The 16,292-nt window shown below is 40.1% G+C and overlaps 1 protein-coding gene across 6 annotated transcripts in view; it reads right to left on the minus strand.

Moving 5' to 3' along the window:
* LOC135487054 (allatostatin-A receptor-like) overlaps window positions 1–16,292 on the minus strand; it is a 162,748-nt gene that overhangs the window by 133,545 nt on the left and 12,911 nt on the right. For 2 of the 6 annotated variants that reach the window (XM_064770426.1, XM_064770392.1), the window contains exon 2: window positions 14,930–14,973. The exons of the other annotated variants lie outside the window; for them this stretch is intronic. The gene's annotated coding sequence lies outside the window, so the exon portion shown is untranslated. The remainder of the gene's footprint in view (window positions 1–14,929; window positions 14,974–16,292) is intronic. 6 annotated transcript variants of the gene reach the window in all.

Below are 16,292 nucleotides of genomic sequence, written 5' to 3' on the forward strand. Positions count from 1 at the left end.
TGATACATAGCAGTCGAGGAAGGAGCGATGATTCAATATCCCTATAAACGACTCCAAACTGACGATTCATTTTTAGACCCCGGATAAGTGCGGTACTGTGTCCACAAAAAAGGCTCTCAGCGGCCACAGGACGTCTTGATCAAAAGCCTTTTACTCCAAGTGGAGCATAGGTCGCCAACAAGACGTCTACTGACTACTTGATATATGAAGGAACATGTTCTGTTGGGTGGCTTTATTGTTCGATATTGTGCTCCAAACAAATTATGAGATAAACATCAGCCACAGACGCGAATTTCAGCGGGCGCTTATTTGTTTCCCTATATCGATTCAACCAATCAATACCTAATGGCATTTGAGTATGTTACCTGATTCAAAGCTGTCGATTTTGGACGACAAATCCGATGGATATGTTGATCCTTTCCTGTCATGGCGAATTACGCGCATTGCAAAGCGAAGCTAGAGGAAATACCTCGGCGAAGCGAGCATAGTTTTACAAGGTTTAGCATTTTGTGACACAATCGACATACAGCCGCCAGAGACTGAAGCCATATGCATCCTTCCTTGTCGTCACCTGTTATCAAGCAAAGCAAATCAAAGCCTTTTATCTATCTGCCGCCAATATATTCCTTTTTCTTCTCCCATAGCGGAATACCGGCAAGTCCCGAGCAACATATTCTTCTTTATGGACATCCTTTACGGCAGCTCTCGTGCATCATTCTCATAAAGCAGCCGCTTCTTCTGTCATTGCGTGAAGTCAAGTTTCCTCTGTTTCTCATGCCATTCGTCTTTGTGTCAATCTCTCTCCATTGTGCCTTACGTAGGCAACATCACTTTTGAGTCACGCTTAGTTACGTCTCATGATTGCTGGTAATTAGAACGTCCTTGATGGATATTTTCACAACGATAATGTGCATGTCGATGTAGTTTTCAAAGAAAACGGCAGCCACGACGTCTTGTGATATTCAAAATCCAAATGACATAAGATCACCTTCAATGTCGTCTTTCTGTTGATTTGGTGTTTTTCAGAACCGTGCGAAGGTTGTATAATCCTTTTGTCGACCTCCGTTGATAGTCTGCCTAGCCCACTCGCTGTAGACCATGTGTCACATGATTATATGACATTATGACACACGTTCTGCAACTGATGCGTCAAGGTAGATCGTGGTAGGTCAAATAACGATAATTATAGTGGCTCAGTTTCGTTTCCTGCTCAATGTCCTTGATGCTCGGATAAGAGGCCGATGGAGTGGTTTTGAATGCTCCTCATTCCTGAAAAAGTCACCCAACAGTAACGTATTCTATGATGACGTATAAGCCCCTGGTTATATACAGACCCTACTTCCAACACCTCAGATACATTTGTGACTATATAAAGCTTGTTATGGACACCATTGTCCCCAGACACATTTATACAAAGGAGAGATTTGCGAAATTTGTTGCAAACATCGTCTATGTTCTGTCGGGGGATTTCTGGAATGACGGAATAAACACTGTGACTTACACGAATGACAATCATGCTGTCGTTTTGAATGCAATTAAATTAAAGCCAAGGTAAAGAAAGGAAAATTTGTTGCAAACATCGTCTATGTTCTGTCGGGGGATTTCTGGAATGACGGAATAAACACTGTGACTTACACGAATGACAATCATGCTGTCGTTTTGAATGCAATTAAATTAAAGCCAAGGTAAAGAAAGGAAAATTTGTTGCAAACATCGTCTATGTTCTGTCGGGGGATTTCTGGAATGACGGAATAAACACTGTGACTTACACGAATGACAATCATGCTGTCGTTTTGAATGCAATTGAATTAAAGCCAAGGTAAAGACTAAGGATATCAACAAATCATCAGATTTGTTGACTGTACAACAAAGAGTAAACGCCCCATCATCGCCGAGAAAAATAACAAAAGCGAGAAAAGCGAACACTTTCATACTACTGGTATTGATCTAAAATCATCTTGATTGTGAAGATGATGTATTCTTGAGAGCAAGACGAGGAGACATGGTGATTGCATAATATATTAATGAACTTGCACTCTTGCACTCTATCGGATGTACAGCAGTCCTTACGCACATCTTATGTGATTTACAATCAGAAAAACTCGCCAATTATCTCGGATATCTGCATATGTCTGCTGGGATGCTAAATCGAATCCATCATCATCAATCACCGATATTCAATTTTGACATCAATCTCTGACAAGCGAAGCAAAAATGAGCGAAACATCCGCTTGCTATCTGATTTCAGGCGTAAATGATAAATTTTCCATGTCCTCGCATGCAGTTGTTCCATATTTGCAGGCACTCGATTCAGCTTATAAAACATGTTGATACAATTTGATGAAAACCGCTGAGTAGAAAACTGTGTGATAAAACAGGTACGTTTTAAACACATTAAAAATATATAACAAATGGGTTCAAATACACTCCACCTTTTGATATTTCAAACCCGTGGTGGATGAAAAAGGTAACCATTTAATTGTAGCAGTCGGGACTGAAAAAGCGCCAAATCAGAGTGTCGCTAGCATCCGACTTTCGGACTTTCATCAACGTTGTAGCAAAGTCATCCAAACAACTGTTTTCATTGATCGTTGTCCTACCCACGGAGGAGAAAACGCGCGCGTGTTCTGCTGCGTCCGCACTGCCGTGGGCGGTGCCCTTATACCGTGTAACAGCGTGAAAAAAAGGAAGAAACATTAAGAAAAAGAGTTAAGAAGGTTAAAAAACTTTATCGAACGTGTTTAAAATCTCTTTTATTGAATTACTGGTATGCACGGTGTATCAAGTAATCCAAACGCGCTTTCATTGCCTTTTCTCGAGGTATAAGTTCTATATGACGCAGGAGTGATAAAAACCCTGAATCTCAGGATGAGGATATTTTTCGCTTATTTTATTGGGTTTTGTGTGATGCAGATTGACGCGCGCCAAATGCAAACCTCGAACATACTGGTCTGGTCGTGGCTTCTAATCTTTGCATCATCTACTAGCAATCATAGGCGAATCTGAGGTGGCAGACCGCCAATTGACCACGCCTCCATCACTGTGACACTTTACATAACATAGCCAAAGCATCCACGAGACAGCAGGGTCTATGCGGGAGTTTGCTTTAGACGACTGCGGGTAGAATCAAAGGTGATGATTACTGGCAATCTTCTTAAATGGCGGCGTGCCTACTTCCATGCCTATCAAGCAAGAGAAATGGCCATAGCATACGTTCATCGCTGAGAACATAGGCTGGCATGACTTGGATCATTCATCTGTCAGGACCAATGGCTGTGTTCTTTATTATCCGTGGGAAGGAGATGCATTATTCAGTGTTGCCTGAATAATGTCCGGCTCGATTAGTAAGGGTATCATTTTAACGTCATGGAGATGGCTAGAGCACGTAGAATAAGGAAATGTCGTGAATCACACGACTCTGATCTTTCTCTCCAATGATAATACATGTATTCGCTTGGTTTTCGAGAGAACGTTTAGTGGTTGTTTCCTGTGTTCTGGTTGGACTGGATTCACATGTTGTCATTGAAAAGAATATGGTTACCGTTATGGTCATACACAGCGTTTGGCCTCTGTGACCTTGAAAAATAGGTCACTGAAATAACCCTGTTGGTAGACATGTTGGTTTTCATGACGAAACATCAACGGGGCGAAAAAAGAACAGATCATTAAGACAAAGCGTGAGTAAGCTGATCAGTATATTCATCCCAATGTCGTTGATAACAGGTATCGCCGGCTGCTAGCGCAGGCAGACAGATCGATACGACAGATCTGTCATTAGCTAGAGACGAACCGGTGAAATTAAATTCGTCGTATTTCAGCAACACATCGGAGTTGAGTTGAATACATAATTCGGCGGTTAGCCGTTGAATTTTAGTTGAGCAAGGGTTGATCATATCGGCTTCTTTAGCTAAGTTAATTGTCTAATAGGTGCTTGATTTTGTTTCGAATGCAATCTATGAGCTAAAAGACAATGAATCCGCTGGTTCGGGAAGCGTAAACAATGGATAGGGATTACGAATTACGAAAAGGAAACAGAAACAAATCCGTCACTATGACGTATACATGTGTAGGTATGTATGTATGTATTATACATGTATACTATACTACATAGCACAATATTCTGGAGGGAAAACATTAATTTAGGGGAAGTGACTTCATAGTTCATCAATATAGACAGCCTGGCACGAAAGTTCTTGTTTCCCCAAGGTGTCACGGGGGCAAGGCCTCGGTAAGATATACACATTACAAAACCGAGGCGAGATTATCATGTAGTTGCCATCTCTTTCTCATTAAAGACCCAGTCCTACTGTCCTCATCAAACAAGTTCAAAACAATTTCCCTTTTTCTCGCCGGTGTCACTATTTGGCAATCGCGTGTTATTTTGGAAGCAGGTGGCTCAGAAAGACTAAAACCAATACGGAACCTGTGTCACGACAGCGTTTCCCCAAGGACTTAGACTCCTAATTCTACTCATCACGAGGAATTGGTTTCCCTTCGTTGCCGCCGTCACCATCTGAGATTTGATCGCATGTTTTAATAACAGGTGTCTAGGAAAGGTGAATCTTCCACAGCGGATAGAGGCAAACGATGTTCCACACTCTTTCTCCCTCCGTGGCTTTTACTCCAAAATCATCAACAACATGTGATAACATGGTATCCTTAATAAAAACTCTTCTGAGCTACACGTCAGCAAAGCAAGCATTTATCAGAAGAATGTGATTCCTCTCACGAATTGACATCGCGTGTCGGGATTGTGAGGATTTATCCCTCTCTCCATCCTCTCTTCACGATTCTGTATTACCCTATACCCTTCTTTGTGTTCACTAAAAGAGTACACAACGTCGCTTATAATCTATTTTACCCTTTACGACTATTTGATATGTACTCTTGAAAGTCCTAGAAATGTCAGAGGTTACAGTACCTGAAAAACAAGTGCATGCGTTTGTACTGTGTCGACGCTATTTAGCCGGCTGAAGTGCGTCACTCTGTTACACAAAGGCCTACTGCATGTAGGTCTATTATAATGTACGTGTTGTTGTACAGGCGCCCCTGAACCGCGCCGTCGGCAAGAAGAGACCAGGTGAACTTCTCAACAGAAAAAACCAAACTTTTTGGTTCTTACAAGACATTCACTGAGTGACAGTGTCACGCTTTTGAGACAGTTAAATGACACAAGTCAACGTACAGGAGACACGCAACAGCTTTTTCTTTTTAATTTGTTTTCTATGGGGATTGCTATTGCTTCAATGTGTTCGTGCCAAGGACGCGTGTTGAAAAACGGAAATCGATTTAGAGGGATCGCAGTCTCCAAGGAATTTTATGAAACACTTTCTGTTCGCAGGATGTTAACTCTCGAGAACAGATTTTGATTTCACCGACTGAGAATTAAGGTATCATGTGGCGACGCTATTTTGCCGGTTTCGGCGACTGAGTCGTTTTTACATAAGCCTATTACGCGTAAGATATGCCAGAGAAACGCATGTTTAAAGCCTATACCGTTTCGTGTAAAAGCATTCCATTGGCGTTGCATGATAAATCGAACAGAAGGTTACCATGCTTAAATCAAGTAACCGTCACCGTATATCGTCGAAACTGATCACTGCCACCGACGAGGTCATCATTACCCATCATGGTGATAAACAGCTGACGTCACCCCTCCACAAACCGGTATTCGAAAAAGCTGGATCGCTGGACTGCTGTATTCACTGGTTTGTGACGCATGGATCACCACCGCCTGGATTGGGAATCGTTCGGAAAATGGGATATGATATTCATTGTAACGTATATATTGGTTTCTCATCACCACGCTCACGTATAGCACAGTTGCAATACTCAGCCTCATGCTATCATTATCACTACTGCCTAATCAAATGCCCCGGCTTAAGTAAAATAATCATTCACACGTTGACTTGGGAAGTTCTACAGCAACAATACAAACCCTCTGTCACCTTTGTAGTCCGGTGATTTTTCTGGTGAAGAGTCTGAGAGCGAGGAATCCATGTTGGCAGTGCCAGTGTGTGCATCTGAAGCACATGGTGGGAAAGCTAAGGGATTTGGGAATAGGCAGTCCAGTAAATACTGCAGTCGAGTGATCCAGCTTTTTCGAATACCCTCCACAAGACAAAACACAATCTCGTCCGATTAATTACTTAATAGTATGCTGACACTGGCTACACCCTCGGCTAATCAGATATGCTATCAGTGACAATGATGACCAGTAGCGGTAATCATTATATTGCCCATGCGTGTTTCTAGACAGGGAGTATGGAAGGGACTGCCTATTTTTGGGATAAAAGTGAATGCGATAAAATGTTATTGTAAGGAGTTAGGCTTACTAACTTTTACCTGTGGCCTTTTTAACGGGCTTTTTTTCAACGGTAGCCTTTTATACCGAAGCATTTTTACCTCCTCTTACTCATACATTCATACATTCAGACATTCAGACATTTATAACTTTTTCTTGATGTTATAGACTCCAAAAATACACAGCACTTAAAAGTCCTGCGTAAAGAACTATGGTAATGTACATGTAGTTTGTTTTTTTCTCAAAAATGCGATCTCTCCATTAAGATATACTGCCTCCAGTAAATCGAGGTTCCATTCATGCACTAAATCGACGGCTTGATAATAAATCTTCGGAGGATTAACGGTTGCTCTCTCTGCCATTGCCACTGTCCCTGATTTTCTCATGCCTATTAAGCTACTGAGAACTTTAATAATGTACCCTGCATGCACTGATACGTACATTGAGATGGGGGGGGGGGGGGTCATAGACGATTTCATGACACTGTTAGTGAACGGCTGGTAAAGCAAAGCAAGTTAGGTTGATTGGCTTTTCATGATCATCATGGGCTTGTTCTGAAAACATGAAAACAGGCTGATTTATTTATCAGGAATATTTAGTGTTGTGCTGGCTTCAATCTGATATACCACCGATCCCAATGGCCTAGTGGTTACGGCGTCCCGTGAAAGGGAGGTGGAAATTTCGAGCACTGTTGGTAGCTCTTCCCGATGCGGATGGTTGGTTAGCAGCCAACTAGTTGAATATAGGGGTACAAGCTGCGTTTCTGCCAGGTGCCTGGCGTTCTGAGATAGGGGTTAAGAAATAAAGAGTGCCTCATAGGCCTAAGCTGGCTCTTTCATCGGTAGGTGATACCAAGAATTCATAAAGACTGAATTCTTACTGATACTATATGGCAAACAAACTTTACTTTCACTGGCTGTGTCCTACCACACTATCATCAACAGTTTGACCCTGAGATTACTTATATCATAAACATTTCCTTCGATTTTAATTAAATTCCAAAGACTGTTTGCTTTTGGAAAATCTATTAGATATTGCGATGGTACTACATATGTAGGCTAGCTATTAAAGAATTGTTCTGAAAAGCCTGTTAGACTGCCGAAAGTGTGTCGTCTACGGTTTTGACAATTTTAATAACCTCGTTTCTCATAATCAAAAACATCCGATGTTAGTATGAACTGTAAGGCGAGAGAACAACTAGCTAGCTCCTTCTGAAATGCTTCACTGCGTAACAGTTGTAATTAGTTGTGTCGTACAGGAACATACTGAATGGATAACAAGTGTTGTTGGATTCGACAAACACGCGCTTCTATTGTTCTGAAGTAATAAGGAGAATTACAGCAAGCGAACATACTGAATGAATAACAAGTGTTGTTCGAATCGACAAACACGCGCTTCTATTGTTCTGAAGTAATAAGGAGAATTACAGCAAGCGAACATACTGAATGAATAACAAGTGTTGTTCGAATTGACATACGCGCTTCTATTGTTCTGTTGCAACTTCGAGCTGGTAACAGAATCTAGCCTCAATATATTCTTTTACACGGTGATCAACTTTGCCCCTGTAACTACACTTTTAAAACTAATTAGTAAAAAGAACTATTTTAGTTGTTTTTAACTATAAAATAAAAAATCTTGACCATTTCAATGGTTATTTTTACTCCTTTTATAGCTAGAACGACTAATTAATGGTCAGTTCGAAAACTATTTTTCAGTACTGATTTCACAGTTGGTGCGATAGGAACTACCAGAATAGTTGTTTTGCTAATCATCTGAAGGTTTACACGCACAACACAGTACATTGCCTATGGTATTAAAAAGGGGAATTCAAAATTGCAAGTAACTTCGTGACTGCAGTAATAAAATTATTCAATCCCAACTTCATATTTCAGAAGCTCTATCGTGATGTCAAAAGTCATTTCGGTTGCTATGGTTATACTTGTTGTGTATTCAGTAAAAAATGTCTTCCCAGCCGAGTTCTGAAGGAGATGCAATTACGTCGTTTCAAACCTTGATGGCAATCTTGAACATGATGAAGATATTAAAGAGCACACTTAAGGACAGGTTCGTTGGGATTTATTGTTGACTTGTATCAAGAGGCTGCTTCTTATTCATGATAACCAAATGAAAGTATCTTCATTTTGATTCAATGAATAAGAATATATGTATATAACTTTTCGATCGCATGATTTCACATTATTTCGTCAATGGCCTGATACGCTGTATGTGGACATGTCATCGTTTGTCCAATATGTTAGACGCAGGTGATAGCGAATATAATTACCAATGGGGAACATTTGAAATAGATAAAACTGCCCTTGTAAGTGCTCGAATAAAGGGAATAGTAGCAAATCAAGGCTGTAGTTTTGTATGAAATATTAATCAAGCACCAACTGAATGTTGGAGACGTATATATTGAGTTTTGGTGTTGGATATGCTGGAATATTTGTTTTCACTCCCTCTTCGAAAATATTTGTTCAAAGTTCGAGTGCTCCTCTTTCATAGAGTGCACTGCAATGATTCAAGGTTATGAATGTTTCAATAATCACTAAGTAAATTGCCTAAAAAGTTATGAGGCAGTTTCGGCCATCTCCATGTTTGCCAGTGTTGGCTCTCCCGACCAAAAAGCAGTTGTGTGCCTGAAGCAAGCGTGTTAAAAGAATATACTACACAGAATGAACAGTACTATGCAAAATATAATGTATAAAATGAGAATTGTTACAGATTTTTCCATTTTGTACAATAACCCTATTTCACGTGTATTACCCTCATTATCGAAGTCATCGCCAAGAACCAAATGTAGCTTGAATTTTTTTCAACATGGCACGAACATTACAGCGCATTCAATCAGATTCACTGCATCAAGAAGCTGAATTCAATCCGTTACGGATTCGCTGTTAATGGGTCTGATATCGAAGGAAAAAGCATTCTAACTTCATTTTAATTCAAGTGCTTTGAAGTATGATAAAATAATTTCCTTCTTGAAGATCAGGGCGTTTAATTGCCTCAGCTATATGGACGAAATAAGCAGTTAAGTTGAACATGCGCCTACGACGAGCTATAACAATCTGAAAACATGGTAATACTATTTGGTACGAAACACTTTTAGTACCCGTAAATAGTGCATTAAGGTCGCTGTTGGAAAAGTAAGTGGTAACCTCATTTCAATTAAAGTGGCTTTTGAACTGCTAAAAATAAGTTTCCGAATACACATCGGTCGGTGCATTGTCTCCCCTAGCACAATCGGTGAAATAAGCAAACAAAGAAGGGTAAATAGGTAAATACTTCACGCATACACTTCAGCGTGCAACCTGCTAGTTATACTATTTGCTGTTAAACACTAACATAATGGATAACAGTATGCATTGCCAGTGCAATTAGCTCCCCGATGGAGTCATTAATCAGTCTTCACGTTCTGGCATGTTCTGACGGGGACTTGGGTTAATTTTGGAGTTTATGATAGTACTGGCGGTACATGAAATTGTTCTCATAATTTGCGTAGGAAATCTTTCTTTCGGCAAAAAGATCAACAGGTGATTAGTTCAAGATAGATGCACCCTGGCCAAAAGACTGACTTCAGGCGTGATTAAGCGTAACTAGTGTAACCCTCACGTATACGTATAGCCGCGTTTTACTGCGTAAGTGTTTTCACCATGGTATCATTGGCCTTCTGAATTCGTCGCTGAAGAGACTGTCGAGTCATTTCCCAGGTCCGAAGTCCCGATAAGATGCTTGATCCAATAGTCTTAGTTAACATACTTTCAATTATCTTATTCAGTTTCGTATGAATGTACATGTACATGCAAAAGACAAGACCAATATCGAAACTGAATAATTGTATTTAGGGCCTACTGGTGACTCATCGACGCTCCAATCCATTAAGGGCACCACTATTTTTGCTAGAACTTGAAATCCTAAAGCAATCAGATCTCTTCAAAAATGAAGTAAAAGCCCACTTGAAATATGGGAGACTGTTCTCTGGACACAAAACTAGACTCCTGCCCTTGAAATTGGCAATCACTTCGATTTGAAAGAGTTCTAAATGCTTTATTTCAAGTTTTCGCCAAAATGATGGTGCCTATGGTCGACTGGGGCGTCGATGTTTTAGTAGCTGCATTATATCAGCTGCGATAATAGTGACGTCTTCGACTGGGAGCTACTTTGATCAGACATCGCCAAATCTAACTTCCACGCAGCTGCATATGCAATAATGCTATCAAGAAATGATAAAAAACACATGGTCATCGCCCACAATCATTGTATTTTCAGAAAATTATGATTACTCATCTCGCGATTTCGCGATTTCTCATCTCGCGGTTTTCCTGAATCAAATTCGGATGCGGGCCAGCTGTGCGAAAGAGCTCAAGGACCGATTCCATTAGGGGGTTTTGCCGCTGCGACCGGCAGCGTGTCTTGTCTCGTATAATCAAAAGCAGACGCTAGTGCGGTTGAGGCCTTTAGCGATACTTCCATTTTCCTGACAAACGCGTTGTGCAGCCACTTGGGCCGAGATTAGTTTTGTCGCAGCGACAGGGCGTCATAAATAGAATTGAGCCTTTGCGCCTGTTGCTGATTCGGTAAACCTGTCCAAGTGACTCAATATCACGATGATTGGTGTCCTCAGTAAGTATTACTCAACAGACACATTTACTAGGGAAACTGTTTGATTAATGTTCAGGGCGCCGCCTGATATTGGCATTATATAAGGGAACGATGTCATGGACATTACAGGGTGTCACAAAACCTGTATCGCTTCAATAGAGTTACGTGGTCAAGCAATCTAAACGCCAAATGTTTTATTTCTAGCATTCAAGTACATTAGCTACCGGTCTTTTCTAATAACACTGTAAAATCAGAGAAGAATACTATACACATGTACATGTATCATCGTGTTCTAGGCAGTAACCGACATGCTTGTCGATAGGTCGAACATCACATCACCGTTCTTGCCACAAGGAGCAACTAAAACCGCGGAGGGCATTGACTGCCAAGATTCAGCAAAACCTGCAACTGACAGCATGACAACTATGTTATGGATGAGATAAAGACGCCTCTTAATCTGATTCAAGGAAGATGTATTACTCAGGTCCCGGGAGGCTAACCACTCGCAGCATGACGACTATGATTATTGCGACAGGCAATCTGGCGGCGGAATGTGGTTTCAAATAAAGCTGGCGGTATCAGGATTTGTGACTTTGATGAGATTCTGGATAGAACTTGAACGACTCTTTTTAATTGACCGATTTTTTTAGAAGATATAGCGGTAGTGGCAAATAGGTTTAAATAGTCCACCAAATATTTCCGTACACGAATCCATATCAGATCCGCAAAATTTGAGAGTTATAATGAAATTGCCACCCAATTTGCATATTTTTTTCTCCTTTCGGACCTGCCTCGAAAATATTCTTAAATACCTTAAATCACAAAGCTTGGCGCTTTCAAAATATACAATAAATGGTGGCCTGTTTAAACATGCTTCAACCACTGAAGGAAAGCGCATGAAGTGTTTGCTTCACTTTACTCCCAGGAAGCATCCGTTTTGCACGGAATTGCCTGTCAACGGGAAAATTTAATCTGTTTCGTTGATGAAAATGACAACCTTAAACCCTGTTTCAACAGATAAAAATCTATAAAGTGCTTTATCATATTCTGTTGTAAGCCGCATAGTACCATTTGGGCCTGAGGAAGATGCATGAAGCGGGATTATTCCCGGATCTCCTTATACAAGCAAATGCCAACCGTTACTTCATCATGATCATTGTCACATCCAAGTATCGGTGTATGGATTTTTTATTCATCAAAAAAGCACTCGAAAATGTCAATGCTGCCATCATATTACCACTGGTACTATGAGATACTACAGTGACAAGGCACTAACAAGCTATCATAGGATGCAATGATGTTATGCCAAGAGCAAGGAAGCAATCGTTATGACATTGAAGGGAGATTAATAACCCATAGAGTGATGTCAACAGAGTCGTTTCATATCCTAAAGCCTGGTATCACATCAAAGGCAAAGGTTAGTATTCCGTTGTATGCTGAGACATCAAACAAGCCATTATACTCAAAGTGTCAGGTTTAAATCAAAATTGCAAAAATGAAGATTTTAAAAGGCGAATACAGCTTTTTTAGGAGCCCGTACTCGAATGGTTTCGAAGTCTTTAAGGTCATACCACCATTTCTTAATGTTAAAGTGCATGTTTACTTTGAAAATATAACATTTCACCAGGAAACTCTTCAGACTTTTTTGCTGAATGAAAAGTTCGCCGTCGGCAAACTGCATTATATTGATGGAAAATTTCTCCGAAATGCTACACCAGTTACAACCCGATGTTTTTTTTTAATGGAAAATAATTACATTAATGTCGCCGAAAAAATAAATTTCACAAATGGAGACACCTGATATGGTTAGCTATTCATATCACGACAGGTGTTAAATTAGATGTGTACCCAATAGTCTCACAGATGGCAGCACAGAGGGCAAACAAGACGATCGGTCATGTTTTCATGTAAATGTCTATATTCACATTCGATATCGTCAACTTCTCGGACGGTCAGGGTCACATCATACATGTCGCATGTGACAGCAGCAAAAAGGCCCTACCATCGGGTTCAAGAAATCCTATAAAGACACCCACATTTACTGAAATAAAGTTTGTAGTTTTGCATTGTGAACCTGATATAAGATTTAAAGTTGTTTTTAGGATCAAATTCTCAAAATAAAATTGAACAATTTCATGATATTACTATTAAACAAAATAATCTGTTCCACGAACGCGTTTGCGGAAACTGACCTTTATTTTATACAAAGATGACTAGGCCTACTGAAGCTAATTTTTACTGTTGATATATCTTAGTTTCAATCTCAATGGAACGTAATCGAGATCTATTGCCGCCTCATTTCTCTCCCACTGTCAGAACAAGTTAAAGTGATCGCAGTTTAATCTTCTTTCGGCGCTGTGTCGCGAATGATATATTGCCGCAACCGGATACAAACAATACAGTATAAAGGCTAAGTGATATGTTTGCCATACTAATCACATGTTGAAAGCAGTAGATTTAATCCGCGTCGCACGCATGAAAGGTATCAATTATGGTAAAGCCACTACAGTCTCCTGACTGTGGTAATGGAAGTCTGAAGAAAAATGAGGTGCACGATCGCAGAACAAATAGCTAAAGATTAAGTTAAGATACCTGGGCTACAGCGTCGCATATGAGAATTAAGCCCGCGATAAAATTCAAAAAGAGGCTTTGCTTTTTTATTCGTGACAGCTCTGAAGCAGTGTAAAAACGCTGTTATGGTTATTTGTACTCATATTCATATAAAAGTTACATTCTTCCAGGAAAGCGTTTGCTCTTAAACCAGATTTATTGAGGGGGGGGGGGGAGAGGGGATAAGATCCCTTAGAGCGAAACCAATGATACGTCTTTATATAACATATTACAAGCAGTTCAGACCCGCCGATAGTTCGTTCCAACTATATGCCCGCTCGAACGATCTCCAAATAAGAGCGAAACTTCATATCTAAGTTATGGATCAAGTAGCCACTGCTTCTAATTACTGATGCTAGAGATGCGTGTGCAGCCCTGCTGTGCATGTAAATGTAGATATCTAACGTCATAATGCTATTAATAGAAGATGATAGACAAGAAATTACTTTTTAACGATTGTTTATGGTACATACTTCATACATTTCCATATCTTATTGGAGCAACGTCCGTAATAACGTGAATGTAATGACCTGGCTCGCTCTCGTTTCCAATTGCTTGTTATTTGTTTAACTGATTGCTGGTCAAATGATATTAATGTCAATGATGAACTATCTGAAAATGAAACGAGTCCAGCATTGCAATAACTATCTACATGAATTCAACATAACAATAGAAACGACCAGTACCACTGATGATGAATTTCGCCTGAATTGGAATAAGGAGAAAGAACCACTTGGAAGTTTACAAATCGAGGCTAAACAAATCAACAACCTGATTGATATTCGCGTCAAAATGTTCGAGTCCGCTTTCAAAGCTGCGATATGTTTGCCTTACTAATCACATGTTGAAAGAGTTAGATTTGATACAAGTCGCGCGCATGAAAGGCATGATCAATTACCCCGAAGCCGCTCAGGGCTCTGGGGCCTCGTAGTGGAGGTAATATACGTTCTGCCAAAATGGACACCAGGCGCAGAGCGGGAAAAAAATGACCGTATTAGATGAATAATTGGACAGGTCTGTCATGTGAGGACTTAAGTAAACATGATAGACTCAACCTCCGATCCTAATGGAACGTCTAAAGATATTTAACTGTCTACGCTGCAGACATAGCGATGACTTTGCCAGGATCGGTGAAGATCATGAGATGGATCTGCGGCCAAATTGTTTCTGTTAGCAACACTGTTAATCAAGTTCTTCTGGTACATTACATGTACATTCAACCATGTCACATTGCATTCAAACGAATCATTGGCGATTGTGGACCAGATACAACACAACATTTGATTTTTATTGGACTCAACTGGGGCGTTATACAATGTGCAAAGTGTAACCGATGCACACATTAAAGAAGAATTTCCTACAAGCGTAATGATACCGTTATAGTGAGAGAATATTGTATGTCTGCAGTCCTACCTTATCATTACTGGCATTGTAGAATGATTGCCGAGACAACTCACCTGTTTCAAAAGAAAAGGAAAGGAAAGCACTGGTTAGTTATTTGATAAATGTATTCGTAGAAAGGAGCAAGTAACCATCAAATTTTACTGACTTTTATATTGTCATTATCATGAGATGAATGGCATTGTTCCATGTTGCGAGATTGTTGTTCTTCTTCATGTTCTTGTTTGACGTAACAACAACAATGGCTCCAGGAAATTCCTTGACCCCTTTCCTCTAGCATTTCAAACATTTTAAATTGCCCCAGAGTAATTTTTTCGTGAACCCAGTTCTTTCCCATTCTTGGCGAACAGTTAATATATAAGCGTCGACGCATCGATGCTTTGATTGCTACAACGCTGAAGTAATATTTCACTGTTTGAATCAGTACATCAATTCAAACATCAGAAAATGAGCTCAATGCAGTGTACAGTAAAAGCAATGAAAATCGGTTGCACGATCAAGAATGGTCTTTAGCGTTACACTGACAAATAAAGATGACAACATCACGTTTTCATAAACTGACCAGAAAACGGCAACCGACAAAACCCCCATTATAAAACACACTGCAGTCGTCCTCTCTATGATGAATACTCACCAATACAAGAGCTAACAAATTTACCAAAATCAAAATGTTTAAGTCGTTCACATTCTGTTATATTTTCGGAAAGCGCTGCGTGTAAACCTCACACCCGCCTACACACTATCATTAATATCAATAAAAGAGTGGAAGTGCAGGTTTGAAAGTCAGCACAAGAGCCGCCAAGTGTACTCAGCTCAGCTTTACATGTAGGCTGTTAATGTAGTTTATTGATGTGATTCCGGGTAGACATAGTTCAGTCAATTCAAAACAAAATCCAGAGTGTTTCAACAACATTTTTCAAAATGGTGTTTGCCCCGTCTGTCTCATTACCATTTCAAACACTTCAGCAATTAGCGACAAGAGTTGTGTTAACCCGCGTAATCTCAACGTAATAAAGCCAGTTTAGTGGTGATGGTGGTGATGCCGAGGGGGGGGGGTGCTGTTTTACCTGCATTTAGTTATTTGTTATTACACGCTTCTAAAACTTGCTGACACAGCACATGGACATTTCATCGATCTTGAGATGAGACTTGCGAGAAATACAAAAACCTACATACTGTACAAATTGATATAGGCTTGAGTAGCTGTCGCGCGAAATCAGATATAGCCTGGATTTTTATTCATTACATGGTATATATTGTACATACCCAAGGCGATTTTATTTGGAAGGCCTGCCTGATAATTATCACCGTGTGCCCGTCCAGTCGTTTATGTAATACACCAGCCCACTCTCTAATAGATTCAGTGATGGCTATA

The sequence above is a fragment of the Lineus longissimus genome, chromosome 1, assembly GCF_910592395.1.
Source record: "Lineus longissimus chromosome 1, tnLinLong1.2, whole genome shotgun sequence".
In the NCBI taxonomy this organism is placed as follows: Eukaryota; Metazoa; Nemertea; class Pilidiophora; order Heteronemertea; family Lineidae; genus Lineus; species Lineus longissimus.